The following is an 8536-nucleotide window of genomic DNA, read 5'->3' as shown; positions in this document are numbered from 1 at the left end:
GTCCCGGCCCTCGAGCAAGCTCAACCGCCGCTGGTATGCCAGGTCGCGATGCCGTGGTCAAGGCCAGGGGGTGAGGGCTGAAGAGGCAGTAAAAGTTCTTGAGGCGCGATGCTCAGGAGCCCTCCTTTTAACGCCCAAGCGAAAAGCATGAAAGGGGGCAGCTGGTGGGATCACCTATGGGTCGGCTCTAGAGGTTCCTGCGGGTTAGTGCGGGAGAGAGTTGCCTATAGCTCCGCTTGCCAGCCTGCCATTGCTCTTTCCGCGAGAAGATGAGGGCAGTGAGGATCTGGTGAGGTGGTGTGCACAGAGCGGGCCGCGAGCCAGAGCTCGATCACACAGGTTTATCAGTGTTGCAGGGACGGACCCGAGCACAAGCACCGTGCCAACATGTGAGTCTCCCATTGCGGGATGAGCAAGTGACCGATTAGCAGTGCGGGAGGCCGTGATGAGCAAGCACCAGGTGAGTAGTGATTATAGAGCAATTCATGCGAGGAGGAAAATTAGTTCAGATAGATGCAAGAATGATACATGCCACTGGGATGGACCAGAGCGGCCTGGCGATGATGCAGCCCGCGAGGCGCTCCCAACAGAGTAAGCTAAAGATGCAAAAGGATACACGCCGTAGGGACAGGCCCATGCAACTTGGGGATAATGATGCCCAAAGGGCACCCCTAGCTGAATAATCTTGAAACAGTCACCTGATGCCGTAGCTAGAGTGGTGTCGGGGTAGCTAAAGGCGCGCGCTGGAGAGGTTTTCCTTCACGAGCCACCAGGGTCCTAAGCCTCAGGAGGCTCCGCAGGCCCAGGTGGCTCCTGAAGAACTGTCGCGATCTCCACTAGGACCGCGTGATGCCTGGCCTCCTGAGCTGCCAGAATACTCCGCATGCAGTGCTGGAAGGTGACAGCCGCGTTCAGAAGGCCAAGAGGCATGCAAATATAGCTGTGAGGGGGACCCTCGCACCGCCCAATGTGTGAAGGCCAGAATCGTCGCTGAGATGCGACCCTGTTGAGCCGTAGAATGTTGACACAGACGCGCAGCCTGCCACCCTCGCCAGGGTGGAGAGCTGCGCTGGATGGTGGGTGACGGTCGCCACGTATGGTCCTTGCCTCCTGAAGCTCCTGGGTTGCCTTGGTGATGAACTCCTGAGCACAAGGCGTTCCATGCCTCGTGCCCTCTAAAGGGAAACGGGTGGCGAGCTCCTCCCTCATGACGACGGCTAGGTCTGAGGCCCTCTAGACGAGAGCCCTCGAGCCCAGCCCGAGGAGGGTGCCAAGTGCGCCTTCCTATGCGAGTGAAGGAGGTACCCCTATTGCGGGAGCAAGTCCTGAGGTGGTGCTGCGGGAGACGCGACCCTCCTGAGGCCTTTGACGGGGTAGCTGCTTCTTCTTCTTGGGGTTGGCCTCATGAGGGTACATGGTGCCTTCGTTGTCGGGGTCTTTGGCCGCTACAGCCTAGTAAGTGTGCTCGAGGGAGCACACCGCATCTCCTTCCTCGCTGGCGACCGAGATGACGCCACCACTCTCTGGCATCTTGAGGACGTTGTAGCCATGGTGGGTCACTGCCATAAACTTGGCCAAGGCTGGATACCCAAGGATGGCGTTGTACGGCAAGCAAATGTGGACGATGTCGAAGTCGATGAGCTCAGTGCGGTAGTTGTCATGATGTCGAAGGTGACAGGGAGGCGAACCTGTCCTATCGGGGTGGTGGAGCCCTCGGTCACTCCTGAGAAAGGCTTGGTAGGTTGTAGCTGGTCGTATGGCACCTGAAGGCTGTCGAATGTCTCAACGGACAGGACATTGAGCCCCGCACAACCGTCGATGTGGGTCTTGGTGACTTGAATGTTGCTGATGATGGGTGAGCAGAGCATTGGGAGGGCGCCGGCAGTCGCCGCACACTTGATCTGGTCTGTTGAGCTGAAGGTGATGGCACACATGGACCACCAAAGTGGGCGTGTGGCCTTGAGCCTGGGAAGGGCCGCATTCACCTCGCGAGCAAACTGCTTGAAGACACACAGATAGGTTGGGGCTTGAGCACCACCCTTGATGCAGGCGATGCCGCGTGGCTCCTGGAAGCCCCCAGCCTTCTCGTCCTGATGGTGGTCGTCATTTCTCCTTGGTGGTGGCAGTAGCGGAGGTAGGCCAGCATTGCCGTGATGGCGATCCTCACGAGGCTGCTCCCTCCATGGCCCTCACGAGGTTGGTCCTGCCATTTGTCCTCGCGAGGCCGGTGACACCACTCCTGGCAGGGGCCGCGATCGTCCCAGTGTCCTCCACTTTGTCCACCTCCTCGGCCGTAGCCTCGGTGGTTGTGCTCGGGGCGTCGACCGAAGCGCCCATCTCAGATGGCCCTGAGGTCCTAACAGTTGCTGGTGTTGTGGCTGTGAACATTGTGGAAGCCGCAGAATGGGCAGTTGGCCCTGGATGATTCGGGGTGGTCGCGGTCGCGCTTTGTCTCCAGCTCCATCGCGAGCACGATAGCCCCCTTGCACTTTACGTCCTTGATCATTGCCTTCTTGTCCTCCTGGTCAGCAGCTGGGAGCTCGAGGAGAGAGAGGTGCCCTTCCTCAGCCCCTGCGCACTTGGTTTCCATGTTGAACATCTCCAGGGCTGAGCATAGCTCCTCGTTGATGGCGAGCTCCTCCTTCATCTTGACGTCACGGACGCCATCGAAGAACGCAGAGATTATGGCCTCGTCCGTCCCCTTGGGGATCTTGAGGCGGACGCTATTGAAGCACTGGATGTACTTCTGCAGGGTTTCCCCTGGTTGTTGCTTGATCCGCCGCAGGTTGCCTGCGGCCGGCGGGCGGTCGCGAGTGCCTTGGAAGTTGGCAACGAAACACACGTGCATCTCGACCCAGGAGGAGATCGATCCCGCGAGAAAGTTCAGGATCCACGAGCGCGCGCCATCCTTGAGTGCCGTGGGTAACTAGTTTGCCATGACCTTCTCGTCTCCGTTGGCTGCCTCGATGCTCAGCTCGTAGAGCTGCAAGAACACCACGGGGTCAGGGGTGCCATCGTAGCGCGGAGGCAGGTCTATTTTGAACTTCTCGGCCAGACGATGGTGTGCAACTTAGGAGTAAAGGCCCAACAGCCTGCTGTGGTCAACGGAACCCGTCGCGGTGGCGGAGCCTGATCCTAATATAGATGCACCGCCACAGCAGGCGGCTTGCGGTCCTGACGTAATGGTTCTAGGAGCGTAGGACCGTTTTCTTGCAGCCTCGGGACTTCTTGGTAGCTTCCTTCTTCGTGCGCGGGCGCCCGGCATGGCAGTTCACGCCACGGGACCGCGCGTGTCGGTATGAGGATGCCGTCTTGATGCGAAGGCGGTGGAGGCGCTCTGTGAGCCGCGTGTTTTGGTGCGAGGGCGCTGCCTTCATGCAGAGGTGGCGGAGGTGCTCCGTGAGCCACGTATCTTGGTGCGAGGGCGCCGTCTTGATGCGGAGGTGACAGAGGTGCTCCGTTAGCTACGTCGCGCGCGGCTGGAGGTGGGCGAGGCAGCGAGAGGGATGGTGCAGGAGAGCCCCCCGCAGCACTGACGAGCTCGGTGATGTGGTCCAGCCAGTCGTCGTAGAGATCGTCGACCAGGTGGTAACGCAGGAGCTCGTGTGCCATGAGCAACGTGGCCTGCACGTCCGTGGGCGCGCGACAAGCGTGGGACAACAAGTCGGCCAGAGTCAGCGACGGGGTGGCGTTGCGTCTGTCCCGCCGCATGGCAGGGTGCAACGACGAGGCCTGCTGCTTGTTCGCTGCCTGGCCAGTGATGGCGTTGGCAGCGGGTGATGGAGAACGGCGGGGAGGTCTGCCAACGGGCACCGTTTGAGCACGCGGGCGGCGAGGGCGGCCCAGCGCTCAGCACGGGCACGGCGAGCGTCAGACATGGATGCGATGGAGCAGTGGAGCGCGAATCAACGGAAGAAAGGCTTCAGCGCACCCCTACCTGGCGCGCCAAATATGGTATTGCGGGTGCCGGCAAACCCTTGATGTTTGAACACGGGGTGCGCACGAAGATCTCTCTGTCCCTAGCTCACTCCCGCAACAATCTGTAGGCCAAGCTCACTGAACCCAAGGAACAAGTGACACGAGAGTTTATTCTAGTTCGGGCCACCATTGTGGTGTAATACCCTACTCCAGTGTGGTCTGGTGGATTGCCTCACGGGCTGAGAATGAACTAGTGGAGTGGATGAACAGCCTCCGGAGGAGAGGTGTTTTTGAGCTCGATGAGCTGGTGTGCTTGAGGATGGTCCGAATGATCCGTCTCAACATGAGCCCATCCTTGACTACGGTGGTGGCTAGCCCAATGTATAGAGGCCCTAGTCCTCTTCCCAAATGTTTAGGAAGGAAGGGATCCCACAACGGGCAATTTTGAAGGGAGACAACTAGTACAAGTTATCCACACAAAAGGTGGTCTTCGCCTGCCAAAGGCTCTGGTGGTGATGCTGCCATGGGCTCCGCGGTGACCTCCTTCCTACCATCCTGCTGGTCTTGGTCTCGTTGCACCGATATGGAAAGCTTTTCCTGATTACTCGGGACTCCTCGCCTGCGCCTGCTTCCTTAGAACCAAAGAGGAAACTGGCACCCTAGGCCTGCTAGCGCCCGCCTGGCCTTGGTCATCATGGCTCACATCACGCGGACATCACGAGGTGCCCCTTGCATAGATATTTCCGCTCCTTAGGAGCCATCCCAGTGAGGCCTCCCCTAGGGTGGAGATTGGCTGTACCATGCCGTTGGTGGAGCCACGCCCTGGGCCGCAGGAAGGCAAGTCTGGGTACACCCGTTCCCAGCACGCTGACAACATCCGACTCGGCTGGTCAGTAGTGGCCTCTAGCAAAGTGTGTCGACTCCTCATGCTTGGATTGTGGAAGCGGCTTAGTCAACGGATCTGCAACATTTGCATCCGTGTTAATTTTGCATAACTCAACATCATGATTCTTTACGATCTTTCATATCAGGTGATATTTCCGATCTATGTGTATGGTCTTGTGGTGATCCCTCGGCTCCTTGGCTTGTGCGATGGCACCGGTATTATCACAATAAAGGTCCAACGGTTTTACCAAGGCTGGGAAAATACCAAGATCATCCTGAAAGTTCCAGATCCAAAAACGTTCCTTTGTAGCTTCACAAGCTGCAATTTATTCGGCTTATGTGGTAGAATCGGCCACCGTATCTTCCATGGAACTCATCCAGCTCACTGCTCCTCCGTTCATGACATACATGAATCTGGACAATGATGGATAATCATCTCTGTTGGTTTGTAAACTAGCATCGGCGTAACCCCTTACGACGAGCTCTTCCTCACCTCCATAAACTAGGAACATCTCTTTAGTCCTTTTCAAGTACTTCAAAATAGTCTTTACCGCTGCCCAGTGACTCTCACCTGCCTTGGCCTGATACCTACTTGTTAGGCTTATTGCAAAAGCAACATCAAGCCGTGTACATATCATGGCATACATGATGGATCCAATTGTCGAGGCATACGGAATCTGACTCATCCTGCTTCATTCATCAGATGTCGAAGGACTTTGAGTCTTTCTTAGCCTTATACCATGTGAGACAGGCAAGAACCCTTTCTTGGCCTCAATCATGTTGAACCCCTTCAACACCTTATCTATGTACATGCTCTGGCTTAAGGCGAGCAGCCTCCTCGATCTATCCCTATAGATCTTGATGCCTAAAATGTAAACTGCCTCACCTAGGTCCTTCATTGAAAACTTGCCATTCAGTGATTCGTTGACTGAGTTCAGCATCGAAGCTTCATTTCCGATCAGTAGTATGTCATCCACATATAAGATCAAAAACAAAATCAAGCTCCCACTTAACTTATTGCATAAACAAGCGTCCTCACCACTTTTGATGAAACTGAGACCAGTGATGACCTCATCAAAATGAATGTTCCAACTCCAAGATGCTTGCCTCAACCCATAAATGGATCTCTTGAGCTTGCATACCTTACTAGTGCTAGTCGGATCGACAAAACCCTCAGGCTATATCATATACATGTCCTCGGGTAAATTTCCATGAAGGAAAGCCATATTGACATCCATCTGCCATATCTCATAATTGAAATATGCAGCTATAGCTAGTATGATCCTCATCGACTTCAGCTTCGCTACCGACGACTAAGTCTCGTTGTAGTCAATTCCATGACCTAGTGTAGTGGACGAACAGCCTCCTGAGGAGAGGTGTTCTTGAGCTCGATGAGCTGGTGTGCTTGAGGATGGTCCAAATGATCCATCCCAACATGAGCCCATCCTTGACTACGGTGGTGGCTATCCCTATTAATAGAGGTCCTGGTCCTCTTCCCAAATGTTTAGGCAGGAAGGGGATCCCACAACAACCAATTTCAAAGGGAGACAACTAGTACAGGTTATCCAGAAAAAAGGTGGTCTTCGCCTGCCAAAAGCTCTAGTGGTGATGCTACCATGGGCTCTGCGGTGACCTCCGTCATGCAGTCCTGCTGGTCTTGGTCTTGTTGCACCGATATGGAAAGCTTTGCTTGATGCCTCAGGACTCCTCGCCTGAGCGTCCTTCCTTACCACCAAAGAGGAAACTGGCACCCGGCACCTGCTGGCGCCCGCCTGGCCTTGGTCGTCATGGCTCACATCACCTGGACCTCGCGAGGTGCCCCTTGCATAGATATCTCCGCTCCTTAGGAGCCAGCCTAGTGAGGCCGCCCCTAGGGAGGTTGTGGTGTCGTCTTCCACACGAGGCTTGGCCCCTCGCGATGGTCTTGACTGGTTGTTAGTGGAGACGGGCCGTACCAGGCCATTGGTGGAGCCACGCCCTGGGCCGCAGGCAGGCAAGTCTAGGTACCCCCATTCCCAGCACGCTGACAACATCCGACTCGGCTGGTCGGTAGTGGCCTCTGCAAAGTGTGTCGACTCCAATTGTCCGATGAAGTTGGTTAGGTGAACCCGTACATCACACATCTGTTCCCTTTGCTACACGATATATACTGTCGGGCTCAAGGCGAGTCTGTCATCCTTGTGCTAGCCCGACCTCTTTCTCGTTCCAGTGATGTCGACCACAAACCGAATTATCTCATAATCATAATCACATGGCCATGCTTATCTTGGTCGGATCAAATGAGGGTCCCAGAGTATATCTCTCCTAATCGGAGGGGCAAATCCCATCTTGCTCGACCATGTCTCACATCATTGGTCTGGACAAGCCCGAAACCTACCTTTGTAACTACCCATTCACGGAGTAGCGTTTGGTTGGCCCAAAGAAAGTCTGTCACCATCCTGAGTACATGCGCTAGCTCAGGTCTTAGGACATAGAATATATGTTGTACCTGAGATTCACAGATGACATATCGTTGCATCTCATATTTGGGTCTGTCCGACTCGGACCTTATCTCAGCTCAGATCCTACTAGGTCGAATCCGACCAGATCCTTCCGAGTCCATATTATCCGGTTAGCATCCAATGATCCATGGCTAGTGAGACCAAGCCATCGACCGTGTAATATGCTAGTCTAGTCGGCTGCGCGTCCATACAACCCTTTCGACTAGGGACCTTTTAGGACATTCATCATACAATGCATAGTCCCACAAACAAGTCATGTACTTGCTGATACACATCATTGATAATGTCCAAGGACTATCTTTATTCATAAACACATAGGAAATATCATCAAACATGATTGCCTCTAGGGCATATCTCCAAAAGTCTCCCACTTGCACTAGAGTCAATCAAATAGACATCGAATGCCCATAGCTCTAACGTGCCCCTCATTCTTGGATTGTGGAAGCGGCTTAGTCAACGGATATGCAACATGTGCATCCGTGTTAATTTTTCATAACTCAACATCACGATTCTTTACGATCTTTCGTATCAGGTGATATTTCCGATCTATGTGTCTGGTCTTGTGGTGATCCCTCGGCTCCTTGGCTTGTGCGATGGCACCATAATTATCACAATAAAGGTCCAACGGTTTTACCGAGGCTGGGAAAATACCAAGATCATTAAGAAAGTTCGGGATCCAAACACCTTCCTTTCTAGCTTCACAAGCTGCACTGTGTCTTGCTTGGAACTCATCCTGTTCACTTCTCCTCCATTCATGACATACATGAATCTGGACTATGATCGATAATCATCTCTGTCGGTTTGGAAACTAGCATCGGCGTAACCCCTTACGATGAGCTCTTCCTCACCTCCATAAACTAGGAACATCTCTTTAGTCCTTTTCAAGTACTTCAAAATAGTCTTTACCGCTCCCAGTGACTCTCACCTGGGTTGGCCTGGTATCTACTTGTTTGGCTTATTGCAAAAGCAACATCAGGCCGTGTACATATCATGGCATACATGATGGATCCAATTGTCGAGGCATACGGAATCCGACTCATCCTGCTTCGCTCAACAAATGTCGAAGGACTCTGAGTCTCACTTAGCCTTATACCATGTGAGACAGGAAAGAACCCTTTCTTGGCCTCAATCATGTTGAACCGCTCCAACACCTTATTCATGTACGTACTATGGCTTAAGCCGAGCAGCCTCCTCGATCTATCCCTAAAGATCTTGATGCCTAAAATATAAAC

This window comes from Triticum dicoccoides, chromosome 1A, assembly GCF_002162155.2.
Source record: "Triticum dicoccoides isolate Atlit2015 ecotype Zavitan chromosome 1A, WEW_v2.0, whole genome shotgun sequence".
Taxonomy (NCBI): Eukaryota; Viridiplantae; Streptophyta; class Magnoliopsida; order Poales; family Poaceae; genus Triticum; species Triticum dicoccoides.
This window is presented reverse-complemented; position numbering follows the sequence as displayed.